This window comes from Nomascus leucogenys, chromosome 1a (genome assembly GCF_006542625.1).
Source record: "Nomascus leucogenys isolate Asia chromosome 1a, Asia_NLE_v1, whole genome shotgun sequence".
Taxonomy (NCBI): Eukaryota; Metazoa; Chordata; class Mammalia; order Primates; family Hylobatidae; genus Nomascus; species Nomascus leucogenys.
The window spans coordinates 75424698-75441016 of NC_044381.1; the positions used below are offsets into that span (position 1 = coordinate 75424698).

General features: G+C 42.1%; 1 pseudogene; it reads left to right on the forward strand.

Annotated features, from left to right (window-relative positions):
• The first annotated feature begins 11 nt into the window (after window positions 1–11).
• LOC100585264 lies at window positions 12–4778 on the forward strand (annotated as a pseudogene).
• The last annotated feature ends 11541 nt before the right edge of the window (window positions 4779–16319 follow it).

The window sequence follows — 16319 nt, forward strand, 5'->3', positions numbered from 1 at the left end:
TAAAAACTAAGATGCACGGGCTGCAGCCAGGCGCCGTGGCTCATGCCTGTAATTCCAGCACTTTGGGAGGCTGGGGCGGGCAGATCATGAGGTCAGGAGTTTGACACCAGCCTGACCAACATGGTGAAACCCCATCTCTACTAAAAATACAAAAATTAGCTGAGCATGATGGCACGTAATCCCAGCTACTTGGGAGGCTGAGGCAGGAGAAACGCTTGAACGAGTTTGCAGTGAGCTGAGATTGTGCCACTGTACTCCAGCCTGGGCAACACAGCAAGACTCCATCTCAAAAAAAAAAAAAGATGCACAGGCCCCACTCCATACCCACCAAACCAACAGCTGGTGGGAGGGCCTAGGTGATTCTGATGGTTAGCTGGGATTGGGAACCATTACTAGAGGACAGGAAGCCTCACATGTTTCTTGAGGGAACAAATGAATGAATGCATATACACAACTGAGCAATGGTGAGATCATTCACATGGTAAAATTGCCTCCTCTTTCACAGGCTGGTTCTCATGTATGCCGGATTGTTGAGGACTTGTCTGAGAGCTGTGGAAAGTATCAGCTGAAGTGCATTTTGACACTGATATATGATGTCTTACTTTACAGGAAATAGTTCAGGAACAGCCAGGAAGTCCGAAGTCCATTGAGAATGTGTTAAATGCGAGGTGTCCTGTGAGGTTTCTCAATCTCTCAGCAGTCTTGAAATTTGTTTGTCGTTGTTCCAGTTATATAAAAGAGCCTGAAAAAGGCCTTTTATTGTCTTGCATCTGTCACTTAAAGATGTCCTTAACTCAGGAAACAAACCTCACTTATCTTTAGAAGTGTTTTACTTGGATCAAAAAGCAGCTGAATTCAAATGCTTTATGATACCTGAAAAATAACACCCAGAGGTACCATTCTAAAGTGACTCTGAAATCCTCCCCTTTTAATAAGAATCTTCCTCCTTTGGGAGGTAATTTTTTGAGGCAATAATCTGGTTCTTGGCATTAAACTAAGATTCTTTTATCATTATATGTTGTAAACAAAGCTCTTGCTTGTAAGATGAATGTACGACAAGTTTCAGGGACTTTAAACTTCCCAATAAGAAAAGGGGCATATAGTTCCCAATGAATTAATAGCCTCATTCTGTGGCTGAATTAAAGGCCTGTGGGTTAGGGCAGGGAGACTGTCCACAGAAGGGCTTATATAGGGGTGATGGAATGTGGTTCCCATTTTCCAAGTGCTAAAGATGACAAGTTATCCCCAATAGATTTTTAGAAAGTACATCATTATATTGTCACTTTCACTGCATGATTATTGCAGTCACATTTATCCACAGAGAAAGCGTGTGTGTGTGTGTTGAGATTTTTCTCTTCTGAAGCAGTCAATAAACATAGTTTTGGTTTTAGTTGGTTTTTCTTTTTCTTGCTACACATTTACATCTGGATTTTCTCTTTTAAAATATAAGTTCCTCTGAAGCAGCGATGAAGATTTTAAAGAAAAAATGAACGTCTAGTGCAAGACCATAGTCTGTTAATACACAGAAGGGTTTTTTTGGATACTCATTAATTCTAATTGCATGCACTAATTTGTAGCCTTGTGAAATCACAAATTATATAAGTAGAGTTAGAATTGGCGCTTCTTTGCCACCTATTTTTCCAATAGAAAAGCAAGATAAGAGAACATCTATTTGGAAACTTTATTAACATATTTTCTTTTTTCATGTTAGAGTTTTCTAAAGCTTTTGCCCAGTATTATTATTTTATTTAATTATCCACCTAGGATGAGAATTAATTAAGATATAGAGAAGTGGAGTGAGGCTGAAATGTGTCCTGGGTAACCAAAGAATTTTAAATGGATACTTTAAACTCAAATTGCATTGTTCCTTTTCACATCTATATGAACATAAAGTTTCATGAAAGGGCCCTTAAATTTCCTGTTTCATGGGAGTCTTCCTTCATTTCACTTTTTTTTTCTTTTCACTTAGAATGCTAAATATTCTCCTCCTCTGGAGACTAAATTAGATGCATCTTGAATTCATTTCTTACACAAGAAATCTTTTTCTTCCCCATAAGCTGTCAGTACCATTTATATTTTAAATGAAAGGCAACACTTTTCATGAAGGAGGGACTCCAACTTTCCTTGGGAATTATCTAAACAAAGTCACATGTCTCCTTTTCTCTGTTCCATCTTCACATGAGAAAGCATAAATCATGTAACCCAACAAATAAACACAATTGACATGTTATTTCTTTTTCTATAGAGACATCAGTTCTTTAATCTCCTATTTCTTGTAAGCAGGCCTGCTTTGGGGGACTGAAATCCTAATGTATACACAATGGTATTCTGTAAGTAAGAAAGAAACTCTAATGGAACTCTATGTTAGAGAAATTTAATGTAACATGACTACATGAATACCTCTTGCTGTTTTGCTTCTCTCATCCCATTTAGCTATAAAAACCAGAAAGCATTCCTGCTGAAAGGAAAAGAACAGCTAGCTAAGAGGAAAAATCTAACCGTGAAGTACTGGCAGTGCTCGGTGCCAAGAACCTGAGACTCTCTTTTTTTAAGCATGATGTTTTATTGTGAAGGTTTTATAAGAAGTTAACTTTAACCTATTAAAAAAAGAGTGATTTGGAAATAAAGGAAAAGGAGCAATTTTGCCCCCTTATTCCTCTCTAGTATAAACAAGGTATGAGGCTAATGCTTTCTTGGCATAACATGAAACTCTGAACTAACAAAAGAGGTGTAATTAAAGCTCACCTGGACTCAGAGGTCTTCTTTCCATAAAAGTTAAACCATAATGGCTGGCACTCAGTGGCCAAGATTGGCCCGAGTTATTGGCTGTGACTTTCAATTGGTACAGACTAGTTCAAAATAAAAGTCATTAAAACAAGTGGTGGACGCCTCAGAGAGGAGCAGCTGGGGGAGCCCTTTTATGTGTCTATTTCAGGGATGAGATAAGGGTCGGCTTGTGTGAATGTTGGGTTTGTGAGCCTCTTAAGGCAACTCAGGTATCTCTTGGAGTCTGTTTGAGAAAGGCCAAGAAAGTGAACTTCGTTCCCAAAGAAAATTAATTTCGCTGTGATTTTTTTCTTGTTTACTTTGGTCCAAGTGAATTCCCAACATTCAGCCCACAGGGTGCAGGCAGTGCAGCAAGGCATTCTGGGACTCAGGTTGGGTATGGCAGCTGCACTGATAATGGCTAGGAGGGCCCAGGTGCTTACTGTGGAATAAATGAATCTTTCCGTCACCAGTAAATAAGATGAACTCTTTTCCAGTCCAAATCCCAGGCAATAGATGGTAGGTATGCCTCCATTCCAAAGTGAGTTGCTAGAAAACTAATAGGGGCCTACAAAGGGCATGATGATGACCAGAAGCCCGACACCCACCTCAAACACAGAAAAGGCTGCTGCTGGATAGTAGAGAGAATTTCTTGGAGGAGGGTTGGCTTGTGGTGGCCAGTTTGGTGGAGTCCAGTGGAAGGAGCAGCAAGAAGACCACTTGGAGAGCTTGCGCCCAGGAGTTTGAGGACCCACTGGACTGTTGTCTCAGGAATCTAAAGATGAGATGCTATGGCTATTCCCCTGAAGCAGCAGGGTAGAGAGAGTGACAGCATCTTTGCAGCTTAGGAATTTGCCACATATCCCACCGAGGGGGAGAGGAAGATGCAAGAATAAGTGCGAGTGTTTTTCTTGGACCAAAAGTGGGTAATGTGAGAGGCAGCCCTGCTAGAGACATTTAAAATCTGGCCTGGCACAGTGGCTCACGCCTGTAATCTCAGCACTTTAGGAGGCCAAGGTAGGGGGATCGTTTGAGGCCAGGAGTTCGAGACCAGCTTAGGCAACATAGGGAGACCCTCCCCCTCCAACCCCCACCCCGTCTCTACAAAATGATTTAAAAATTAACTGGGTTTGGCAGTGTGTGCCTGTGGTCCCCGCTACTCTGGATGCTGAGGCAGGAGGATTGCCTGAGCCTGGGAGGTCGAGGCTGCAGTGAGCTGTGATCATGCCACTGCCCTCCAGCTTGGGTAACGGATCAAGATCTGGTCTAAATAAACAAATAAAATCAGCCCAAGAGGACTGCCTAGAGGGGTGACGTGAACCCAACCGGGGGTTGGACCGCTAAATTCCCTGGGGCTGAAGAAAGAAATAAAACAGCCAGAGGGAAATGCATTACTCATGTTAAGAGAATCATGGTATGATTTTTTTTTTTTTTGCCACGTCTATAGCAAGAATGAAGGCCATTCTCAGTAATGAATGTTGACATCACTCTGAAAGGGATGAACAGTTATTGTGAAGAGCTCCAGAGGAACCCTGCAGAGGGACTTCAATCACAATCTGACTGTAGAACTCAGTCTTCTTGGAAAGAAAAAGAAGAGGCTCTGGGTTGACAAATGGCAGGAAAATAGGAACTGGCTGTCATTCACACTCTTTGTAGTCACGCACAGAACATGATCAAGGGTGTTACACTGGGTTTCCGTTACAAAGCCAGCTCTGTGTATGCTCACTTCCCCAACAACGTTGTTATCAGGAGAATGGGTCTCTTATTGACATCCAAAATTTCTTGGGTGAAAAATACATCCAACAGGTTTGGATGAGGCCAGGTGTTGCTTGTTCAGTATCTCAGGCCCAGAAAGGTGAGTTAATCCTTGAAGGAAATAACATTGAGCTTGTCTCAAATTCAGCTGCTTTGATTCGGCAAGCCACAACAGTTAAAAACAAAGATTTCAGAACATTTTTGGATTGTATCTGTATTTCTGAAAAACAAACAGTTCAGCAGGCTGATGAATAAGACCCAAGAGTTGTCTACCTGCAGAAACTAGATGCCAGATGATTCCTAAAACCTATTTGTGATATTTTAATGATGCAGTAAAAGACCTTTATTGGAAAAATAAAAGAGAATTATAGTCTGATCTTCCTACCATGATCTCTGAAGAGCCCAAAGATGCACCCTAAGAAAAGTGGTCACCTTTAACCATTCACCTAGTTTAGGGAGGATCAGCTTAAAGTACCTATCCAGCCTGAGGAAATCAACCCCAGATGAAATTGATGATAGTCAAGGAAGATCTTCCATGGCCTTTTTCTTTCACTTCTCTTAGCTTACAACCTTTTGGGAGCCAGAGCCAGACTAGTGAGTCGGGGAGAGCAGAAGCAGGAGAAGAAGACAGAGAAATGGAGAAGGATTTTCTCCACTGCAGGTCTTCCTGCTGCAGAACCCTGATCTCTCCACGAGGAGAAAGTTCTCTTAAATGCAGCTCGGATTCTCACTATTAGGTAAAAGTGGACATTTCTGTTTTTGTGATTTGTTTTTTGTGTGATTGTAAGTGATCAGAGGGCTTTTTGTTAACTAGGAATCAGTGGATTCCTGTGGGGTCTTCCTACAGTGCTTATGATTTTGCCTATCATCTAAGAATTAATCGAATAATTAGTAATGTCATTATGATATTACCTACTACCTAAGAGGAGTGAATAAGCTATCAGCTTTAGATTTCATCCAGGGGTCAAGGGAAAATTAGCCTCAGACAGTGGGCTTGGATGGGCAGTGGGTTGGACAGGAATAAAGTTTTTTTCTGATTGTAGCAGTCCTTGAGTCAATTCTGCTCAGTCAATGTACCAGGGAGACTTAAGAAATTATTTTGTAAAAGACATTGGACGTCTCTCTTCCCACACCTGACATACCTGTTTGCTGCTCCTGAAGTGAATTTGGGTAAATAAATGATCGAATAAATGATTTCTGGAACAGCTGAGAATGTAATTAGAGAATGTAGCACACACAAAAATGAAGGGAAACAATGCAGCCTATTTAAGATTCACAGACTATATGTTAAATGTTGCTTTGCCCAGGATGGAGTTATGTTTCTTAGCAATCATCCTACCAGTGGGCAGGAATCTAGAAGTAAAAATTAATATTACTATTTTTATGCAGTAGAAGAGACATTATATGTAGAGCTCTTGATGGCAGGCATACTGCTACTTTAATAAAGTCTCATTTCAAACATTTCCCAACACTTTATGAGATCGCTTGTAGTTTTTTTTTTTTTTTTTTAATGATGTGTTAAGTTCTAAAACATCCCGTTAGTAACCTGTTTCTGAAGTAGTTTTCCTTAGAACATGACAAGGTAATCAGTTCAGAACAGCGACACTCTGCTGGCGAGTGGAGCTATCTCAGGTCAGGTGGACCATCTGTTCTTGAAGAATGTAAACTAGTAAAATAAATTGTAAGTAAAGATAAAGTTGTTCATGCAGGAGGGGGAAGGAGTTAACAAACCTCTGCGAAGCTCTTGAAAAGCATCATTTCTCTGAAGTTTAGGGAGTCCCCTTAAGGAAATGGTGGTTAGCACAAAAGCTGCAGGGTGTCTGATAATTAACATTTTTATTTGTGTTTTTATTTAATTAATGCCTGCTCATCTACTCAGCTTCATGAGAGCAAGGACCCACTGTCTATTAGGTTTTAAACGCTGCCCAAGTCTACAATCCTTTGATTTCTTTTCTTTCTTTTCCCTTCATTATCAAACGTATTTCCTTGAAAATAATATTGCCTGTTGTCTCTCTGTTTCTCCCTGTCATCAACAACTTCTCCCATTTGGCCACCCAGACTCCCCACATTGCCAGCTTCTATCTCAGGACATAGGGAGTGAGGCTTGCTTAGGCATATACAGGCATGCTGCAGGATGAGCGAGGTCAGGAAATACTGGTCCTTTTGAGCCTTGGAGGTCCTGTGTCTCCTCAAGCCGAGGGAAAAGCCTAGCTTCTCTGAGCAAATCCAGAAGTGGTAACTGGACTTCAGTGAATAGCTCTTTAATTTTGGTTGATAAATGTTTACTGGTAAAAGCATACTTGAGATTAAAAACAAATGTAAACATTCTTACTTAGTCTGTTTTCTGTTGCTTATAAGAGAATACACGAAATTGGATAATTTATAAGAAACGGAGGCCGGGCACAGTGGCTCACGCCTGTAATCCCAGTGCTTTGGGAGGCCGAGGTGGGCAGATCACCTGAGGTCAGGAGTTCAAGACCAGCCTGACCAACATGACAAAAGCCCGTCTCTACTAAAAATACAAAATTAGCCAGGTGTGGTGACTCATGCCTGTAATCCCAGCTGCTCAGGAGGCTGAGGCAGGAGAATCGCTCGAACCTGGGAGGCAGAGGTTGCATTGAGCCAAGATGGTGTCATTGCACTCCAGCCTGGGCAACAAGAGTAAAACCCCATCTCAAAAAAAGAAACAGAATTTCTACAGTTTTGGAGGTTGGAAAATCCGAGATGGAGGGGACACATCTGGTGAGAGCCTTCTGGTTGGTGGGGACTCTCTACAGAGGCCCAAGGTGGCACATGGTAGCACATTGCCAGGGGACTGAGTGTGCAAAAGTGCTAGCTCAGGTTTCTCTTCCTCTGCTTATAAAGCCACCAGTTCCCCTCCTAAAATAACCCGTTAATCCATTAACCCATTAATCCATTAATCTATAAATGGATTAATCCAATCACCTCTTGAGCACTCAGATCTTAATACTGCCACATTTGAGAATTGACTTGCAACGTGAGTTTTGGAGGGGACGTTCAAATATAGCACTTGCATTGTACAAGGGCTGATAGGTATATTTGAAAAAATCAAATGCAGAAATGAGCACCAGCATTTGGTCTTTATTCTGGAGGCTCTTCTCCTTTTTGTTAGCACTGACAACTCTGCCAGGCTTCCTTCTGTTCGAAAAAGAGTAAACAAGGCCAGGAGTGGTGGCTCACACCTGTAGTTCCAGCACTTTGGGAGGCTGAGGCGGGAGGATCACTTGAGGCCAGGAGTTTGAGAACAGCCTGGGCAACACAGTGAGACCCCGCCTCTACAAAATAAAGTAAAATTAGCTGGGCATGGAGGTGCATGCCTATAGTCCCAGCTACTTAGGAGACTGAGGTGGGAGAATCACTTGAGCCCAGGAGGCAGAGGCTGCAGTGAGCTGTGACTGAACCGCTGCACTCTAGCTTGGGTGACAGAGCAAGACCCTGTTTCAAAAAACAAAAAAAGAGTAAGCAGACTATGTTTTTCCTTTTAAGGAGGGAGCAGGCAATAAGGAGACAGAATTCCTAAAGAAGCAGAGAACCTAGTCCAAGATCCTGTTTCTTAATCCAGTTGTCTGTGGATTCCCATTTTATAGCTTCCTCTGTCCTCTATTTGTTTTCAGCAAATTTGTACTCATCAATTCTCTCTCCAACAAGTGATTTCAAGCTATTCTTGAAAAGTGAATGGCTTCTGGTTTTATGCATTGGTTCTTATGATTGGCAACTAAACTAGAAAGCCAGGACAGCTCTCCTCCTTGGAACGTATAACTAGGGCCTTTCTTCCTTCAGAGAGACACTTGATTAAGAAAACTTGTTAACAAAAAAGTTCTCTAACACGCACTTTAAAAATTTCAAGTAACTTGCGTGTACAGACACACACACACACACACACACTAGTGGAAAGGCAGCTTTAAAGCAAAGGCAATGAAATCTTTTCATTCCTTCCGGACTGTGGTCCAAGGTGAATACATTAGTAGAGCTTCAGATTTACCTAATGGTTTTCAGAAGCCAATCCCACAGCTTTGATTAATGCTGCCTCATAATGCCAATGATGTGTACCCCAGTAAATCATCAGAACACTTCCCCGTAGTAGTATATCAAAGACATTCATTACAGGCTACTGTGGCTCAGGTGATATATTACTTGGGGGAAAAACATACCCAACTACCCAAAGGCCATACTGTGTGCACTTGGGTAGAATTAAGCCTGGCTACTTTTCCATGGAATCTGTTTGCAACTTTGAGAGTGGTCAGAGAACTTTTGTTTTTTTTTTTCCCCCCAACACCAGTGAAATACTTCTCAAATTTGCATGATTCTTTTGTTCCAAAGGACCAAAACTCTCCATAAGTGCAAATGCATGTGAAAAATGTTGAACACAGGTTAAAAGCATGGGTTTTGGAGTGACACCTGGGTTTGAATGCCAGCTCTCTTGCCTGATGGGTTATGTGGTCTTAAGCAAGTCAGTCATTTAGACTTTTGGTGAAGTGGGAAGTATTTGTGTATGTGATATCTACAATTTTCTGTAAAGGATGACCTGGAATTGAACATATAAAGTAGACTACTTAGTCCTTGTTCCCTAATGAGCCAATAAATGGTAGCTAGTTACAAATGTTCCAACAGGGAACTCCTGACCAACATTTCTACACCCAACTTGGAATCTTCCCAAAATAATTACTTTGAGCTGCTTTGAGTAACTAGGTTTATATAGGAGTCATGGTTGATGATCCAGATAATGTCCTCCTAATTGGAAATCATAAAGCAGAGCTGCAGGGCAGTGCTAAGTAGCTGGCCCATCAGGCCCTGTCCTACTTGAGCCAGCTCCTTGCCTGTCAGTAATGACCAGCTTAGTGATGTGATTTGAGCATAGAATACTCTGTGGAGCCATGTGGATGGGATTGCAGAGAAAGAGAAAAAACTGATCATTTTGGTTCTTGCCCCATGATTTTGGCCCTCAGTGCTGGAGGTGAAAGAAAAACATGAAACTGGAGAGATAGCCCTTTCCACCAAGCTTAGCTGAAATAATCTGGCTTCAAGCATCCCAGATCATCTCTGCCAAACGTTGGTCCCAACTGAGCCTCTACTGGTCTGATCTCTCAATCAGCAAAACCCATGGTTACCTTTTAAAAATTGTCCCACTCGTATTGTTTTAGAAATCTACCTGTGCCTCATGTGAACAACTTGTGGGGAAAAATTATATTTCTTACACATATAATATAACAATAGCACAAATAAGGAATTTTTCTGTAATTTCAGCAGCCTGACACACACAGTTTCATTGGCCTATAATCCTCCCCAAGATTTATGCTGTGCACGGTTTTATATAATTACATTATTACATAGGTATAACATTTAGATTGATTTTATTAGATAAGCAATGCATGAATATATATGTCCTGTAAAAATTCAAAACAATAGAAATCTATAGAGCTAAAAGTGAAAGTCTTCATTACTTCATCCAAATCGGTTTTAGTTTTGTTATCATTTTGTTTTTTTCAAAAGTGAAATCACCTGTAAGTGTTGTCTGTGACTTCCTTTTATTCACTTAACATGTCTTAGAACATTCCTTGTCAGTACCTAGACCAAATGTTATAGTCTGCTTTTTATCATTTAATTTTTTTTTTTTTTTTTGAGATAGAGTCTGGCTCTGTTGCCCAGGCTGGAATGCAGTGGCGCGATCTCCACTCACCGCAAGCTCCACCTCCCGGGTTCACGCCATTCTCCTGCCTCAGCTTCCCAAGTAGCTAGGACTACAGGCACCCGCCACCACGCCCGGCCAATTTTTTGTATTTTTAGTAGAGACGGGGTTTCACCATGTTAGCCAAGATGGTCTCGATCTCATGACCTCATGATCCTCCCGCCTCGGCCTCCCAAAATGCTGGGATTGCAGACGTGAGCCACTGCACCCAGCCTTCATTTAATATTTTTATAAGTATTTCTTCATGTTGCCAAATATTTTTATAATTTTTTTGAATGATGGGCGTGAGTGGGATTGAGACTTGGTGGCTTATTTATTGGATATAAAATAAGCTATCTCCAAAAGGCATGATCCCAAATGAGCAGTGCTTATTTGGTACTGAGTTTATTGGAGAATCATAGAATGGTTCACTGAAAAGGGTTTCAGCCTATTCCCATTTTACAGATGAGGTAACCGAAGCTCCTAAATGGAGCACAAGAAGCAGAACGACTTGCAGACCTGAGGATGAGGACCACATGTAAGAAGGAGCTTGGGTACCCGATGACTTCCTTGAGGAGTGTGCCAGCCCTGGGTTGCCCAAACCTGGACTTCTTATTACATGACAAACAAAACCAGCTTTTGGTTTGGTCACCGTAGTAGGGTTTCTATTACATGTAGCCACATACACTCCCAACTGACACAGCTATGCTCATTCATTCATTTATTTACTCACCAAACAGTTATTTAGTTTTAGTCATGTGCCTGCAATGTACAGGCTATGTTCATAACACTAATAGCTAGCATTTATGGAATACTTGTTACATACAATGCTTATGCCGAGAACTTTACATGTCTTTTCATTTTGTATTCACCACAACCCTCCAAAGTAGATATTATTTTCCTAATTTTACAAATGAAGAAAGTGAAACTCAGATGAAATAACCCACTCAACAGCCCAAGTAATAAGCTCCAAAGCCTCTCTGACACTTAACTGCAAGAAATTTCACTTTATTTATCCTTTAGGACATAGGAACCCATATAATTTTTTCTTTGGGTTTTTTTTTTTTTAGAAAGATCAAATTCCATCTTTATAATCGCACTGTGAATTAGATGTAGTTATTGCCATTTTCTTTTTCTTTCTTTATTTTCTTTTTTAGACAGAATCTCACTCTGTTGCTTAGGCTAGAGTGCAGTGGTGTAATCACAGCTCACTGCAGCCTCAACCCCCACCCCGGACTCACGCAATCCTCCCACCTCACCCTCCCGAGTAACTGGGACCACAGGTATGTGCTACCATACCTAGATAATGCTTTAAAACTTTTTTGTAGAGACAGGGGTCTCCCTATGTTGCCCAGGCTGGTCTGGAACTCCTGACCTCAGGCGATCCTCCAACCTCGGCCTCCCAAAGTGCTAGGAATTATAAGCGTGAGCCACTGCAACCGGCCACTGGGCCAATTTTAAATGTCTCTGGCAGGGCTCTCTCCCACATTGCCCACTTCTGGTCCAAGAGAAAATGCTCACTTATCCTTGTACCTTTCCCTCCCCCTTGGTGGGATGTGTGGCAATTCCCATCTCTAAATGAGATTAAGAGAGATCAACTGACTTTATTACAATTAATTCAATTTGACAAGCATGTATTGGGCACTGTGTTCCAGATACTTAGGTGCTGAGGCTACAAAGCCAAATGAGGCAAGGCCTGGCTATGGTGAATGCTGCAGGGAAGGCAAGGCTTTTCTGGAATTACAGAGGTGGCAGAAGTTGTGTTTTCTCCGGCTGGCATCAATTCCTGACTTTCATTCCAGATGGGCTGGTTTCTATAAAATTCCTAGGGAGAACCCCAGGGTTTAGGTTCTGGGGGAAGGGAAGAGAGGAAATTGGCAAAAGATACTGCTTGAAAAGGCTGTTTTTCAGTCTTTCCAAATCAGGCACAAAATAATGAACTGACACAGAACACTTTCTAGTTGTTAATTGTTCAGTTTTCCCTAGCACAGGGAGGAGAGTGAGAGAACGGCAACCTTTGCCACATGATTGGAGGCAGATTTGTTTACCAGATCAAAGCCTGTGGGTAATGGAAACCTCGGGGTAGAGAGGGTGGTGGCATGCCTCGCGGCCTACAGAGCCTACTTAGCTGAATGTCTTACTCTGTATATTCTGGAGCTTGAACTGCACTACTTTGAAATGCCATCTCTCTTTAGATGAGTCACAGGGGGATACCTGGGTTGCTGGAATTGCTCAGGGATTCCAAGATGTTTATAGAGTGAAGCCACTGGGTCTGGATCACGTTCCTTTCAGATACTGGAGACATATCCTGTGACTTAAGGGAAAAGTGACAACATCTTTGTTCCTCTAACCTGTGGGTAGCTAATTTTGAAATGATTAACATTTCCTGGTGTTAAGGTTTCCGAAAGACTCTCTATGTATCTAATGATTTCTAAGGAAATATAGAATATATATAATGATTTTACTGGAAGCCAAAGGAAATACATTAATTGTAAATATAGAGCAAGAGGGCAGGAAAGAAGCACCGCAAATCAACATCCTCATCACTTCCAATGAGGGAGGCTGGGTGAGAAGGGGGCCAGGAAGACCTTTACTTTAAGTGTATTGTTCAAATTGCTCTTCATAATGAATCTGTACTAATGTGTTACTTCTACAACATCAATATTTGTTGAATGTTTCTAGAAAGAAAAAAATCCTTTCCATAATATGTATTAAAAGTGGTTCTTGAGTTCAATTATTTCCAATTATGGGAATCTCATTACTCTTTTTAAAAGAACAACTAAACATAATGTCATGTCTTGAAAATAAATGTTTCAAATGACAAGATAGTTTGGGATTGGAATTCCCTTCTCCAGAGGTTGTTTGCACTGCGAATGGACCCATAATACTTCACAAACAGTGGTGGAATGATTTGTGACTGCTAAGTGCCCAGAGACCAAGCAGCCCCTGGTGCGTGCCTGGTACTGTTATTAATATATCTGTCATCTTTGCCTGCTCTACAAATGTTTACTGGTTCACCCTCAAGCGGTATGAAGAAGTTCTTTGCTGCAGTTGGAACCTGAGGAATATACAGAGGTTAAGGGTGCTTTTTTTTTCTTTTCTTTTCCTTTTTTTTTTTGTTTTTTGAGACAGAGTCTCGCTCTGTCGCCCAGGCTGAAGTACAGTGGTGTGATCTCAGCTCACTGCAAACTCTACCTCCCGGGTTCAAGCAATTCTCCTGCCTCAGCCTCCCAAAGTGCTGGGATTACAGGCATGAGCCACTGTGCCTGGCCAAGGGGGTTTTTTCACTGTGAGTTCTGTGTGGGTTGATTTAGCAGTTGGTAAAATAGGGAGGGACTGGAAGACAAGAAATTCTGTTCCATCATCAGCATGATGTCCTTTATGCTTTGAGTTCAAGAACTCCACTTCTAGGTCATGTGTGGGGCATGCATATCTTCGGTGAAGCTGGGGAGTCCCTGTGTGGGGGCGCTGAGAGTAGGGAGTCCTGGCTACTGAGTCCACGGGGGGTAAAGGCTGTCACAAAACCCTTTCCCCTTCTACCTGAGAATTTTACCTTCGAATAATTTCTTTCTCTGTTTCCCCCAGAAACATGACAAAGGTAGCATGTCAACTGTGTTATTAGGTATAGTAACTGATGTCAAAAATGACTCCTTACTGGTAAATTGCACCTGGACTGGGAGAACTAAATGCCTAAGAGGAAGCCATAGCTTTGGGCTTGCCTGACAGCAGTGACTCTTGACACAGGGTATGTCCCTTGAGGTGATGCTGACAGCTGTTGTGGAGTTGTTACAAGACATATTGGCTCCTGTGGGGCATGAGGCTCCGGAGCTAGGGAGGATTCTACCTGTGCTTCTTGTGGTCTCATTTTCTTGTACTAGAACCCTGGGAAGCCAAGGAGGCCATCTCTTGCGGTATGGATTGCTGCATAGATTACTTCCGAGGAAAACAAGCGCTGATGCTTCACTGCTAGTAAATAGAATATCCTGGCTTATATCCTGATACCAAGTGTGGTTGACTGTAGTCTTGTACATCTGAATATGTAGTTGAGTCTAAGAAGCCCCTCAATGGGTTTTGCAAATCCACTCTGCAGCCATTTCCTAAGAAATGTCCCTTCCAGAGGCTTGTCAGGAGCCGGACATGGACCCATTTTCTTTCTTGTAGAACCCACAAATCTCTCCCCTTCCTGGTGTATAGGGAATCTCTTCCTCTGAATGTCTTCTTGAAGCCTTTTTGATAATCCCATTTTCCCTCCTGCTCTTAACACGATCTGTATGGTGAGTATAGTCCTTCAATAAGACTAGAGGAGCCATCGCCTTCAAGTTTCTTTGCCTTCTGCCCTGCAAAAGCTGCTGAGACAAGGAAATACTAAAGTTACCTGTTGGGAAAGGTGGGCAGTGGGGAATAGAAAATAAAACTCAAGTTAATACATAGGAAACCATGCCGTCACACTTGTTAATATTAATAATAAAAATCCCTTACCTTTATCCGGGGCTTGATTCTTTGCAAAGTGTTTTCACAACCAGCCTCTCGTTTCAGCCTGACAGTGCCTTGTAAGGGAAGCAGGCAGTGATGAGGTAAGCACTCAAAATGGAGAGGGAATCCCTGGTTTGTGCCAGTTTCATACTACCAATGCTTTAACAACTCTGAATTTCTAGATATTTAACAATTGGCTCAGGGGAGCTGGTGCGAGCAGACTCCAGCACACCCTTGGAGGCAGGACAGGTATAATCATCCTGATTTGAAGGCAAGGAAAGTGAAGCTCAGAAATTTTGTCCAAGGCCACAGAGTTAGTAAGAGGCAAATCTAGGAACTTGAACTTATACCTGCTATTGCATGCTTTTTCTTGCTGAAGTAAGTCTATCCTTCATGCCATGTGGAATAGTAAAAAACTAAATCTGCAAACCACCAAGAAGAAATGCCTAAAACTCCCTTCTAATGTCTGTATTATCATCAGTCTTCCTTTTCTCCTCTTTCCCTTTTAAGAAAAGATTCCGTCAATGGGCAGAATCCTGTCCCTCTTCACCCATCTGGGTCCTTACTCCACAAATCAACTTCTCCCTCTTGTATCCTAGAATCACCCCTCTCTAATCTGTGACTAGCACTTCCTCCCTAACCTGTGATTCCCCTTGCAATTTCTCTAAACTGACCACCTGTCTCTGACTTGCTCACCATCTACTTCTGGCCACCATGCTTCTTGACAAAGTCAAACCGCATGCTGCTTCTATTTCAGCACTTTCCACTCTTGCCTCAGGACACTGTCATTTGATTCACACTCCTCTAAGGCCCCAGATCTACCCTCTCAAAAGCCAACTGTGTCCTCCTCAAGGCCACATCCAGGCCTTATCTCAGTCTTCCTCTAGCTGATTCTTTTTTTCACACTTGACACCACTGATGACATCCTTCTTGAAAGGCATTTCTTACTTTGCTTCCTGCTCGGTGGTGGGTGCTACATCCATGGGTTCTCATCATGTCTTTCTGAGTGATCCGCCTCTTGGGAAAGAGGCTCTCAGGAGCATGCAGACAGAGCCTGGGCTAATGTTTGATTACTCATCATTGACTCTGTCACCCTCTCTCTTCCATTTCCCTCTGCTGCTTACATCAAACACGACACTTGGCAAAGCTGACCTGACTGCCTTTAAAACAGTTATTATGTTCATTTTAATTTTATTTGATCTGCCCCCTGACTCTGTGAAGAAGCTGCCACCTTGCAGCACTCGCCAGATAGCACACTAAAGGGACACACCAGGAGAGAGCCTCTGTTGGTAGAAGTCCACAACACGTAGAGATGACTGACCTGACACCTTGGCTCACATCTCTTGAGTCTCCTGGCCCCTGACTTTAGTATTCTTATATATTTCTGTTTACTCCTTTGGATTTTACAGCTTGGCATGCTGCAAAGAGCATAGACTTTGTGGCGAGAAGGATCTGGACTTGAATTGTAGTTCTGTTACTTCCTAGCATTGTGGCTTTGGGCATGCCATGTAAACCTTCTGAGTCTGTGTTGTCATCTGAAAAATATATTATATCCTGTTTGCAAGTAGACTATGGGCTGTGAGTGAGATATTGCATGAAAAGGGTCCAGCATGGCTAGCACTTGACAAATGGCAGCTGT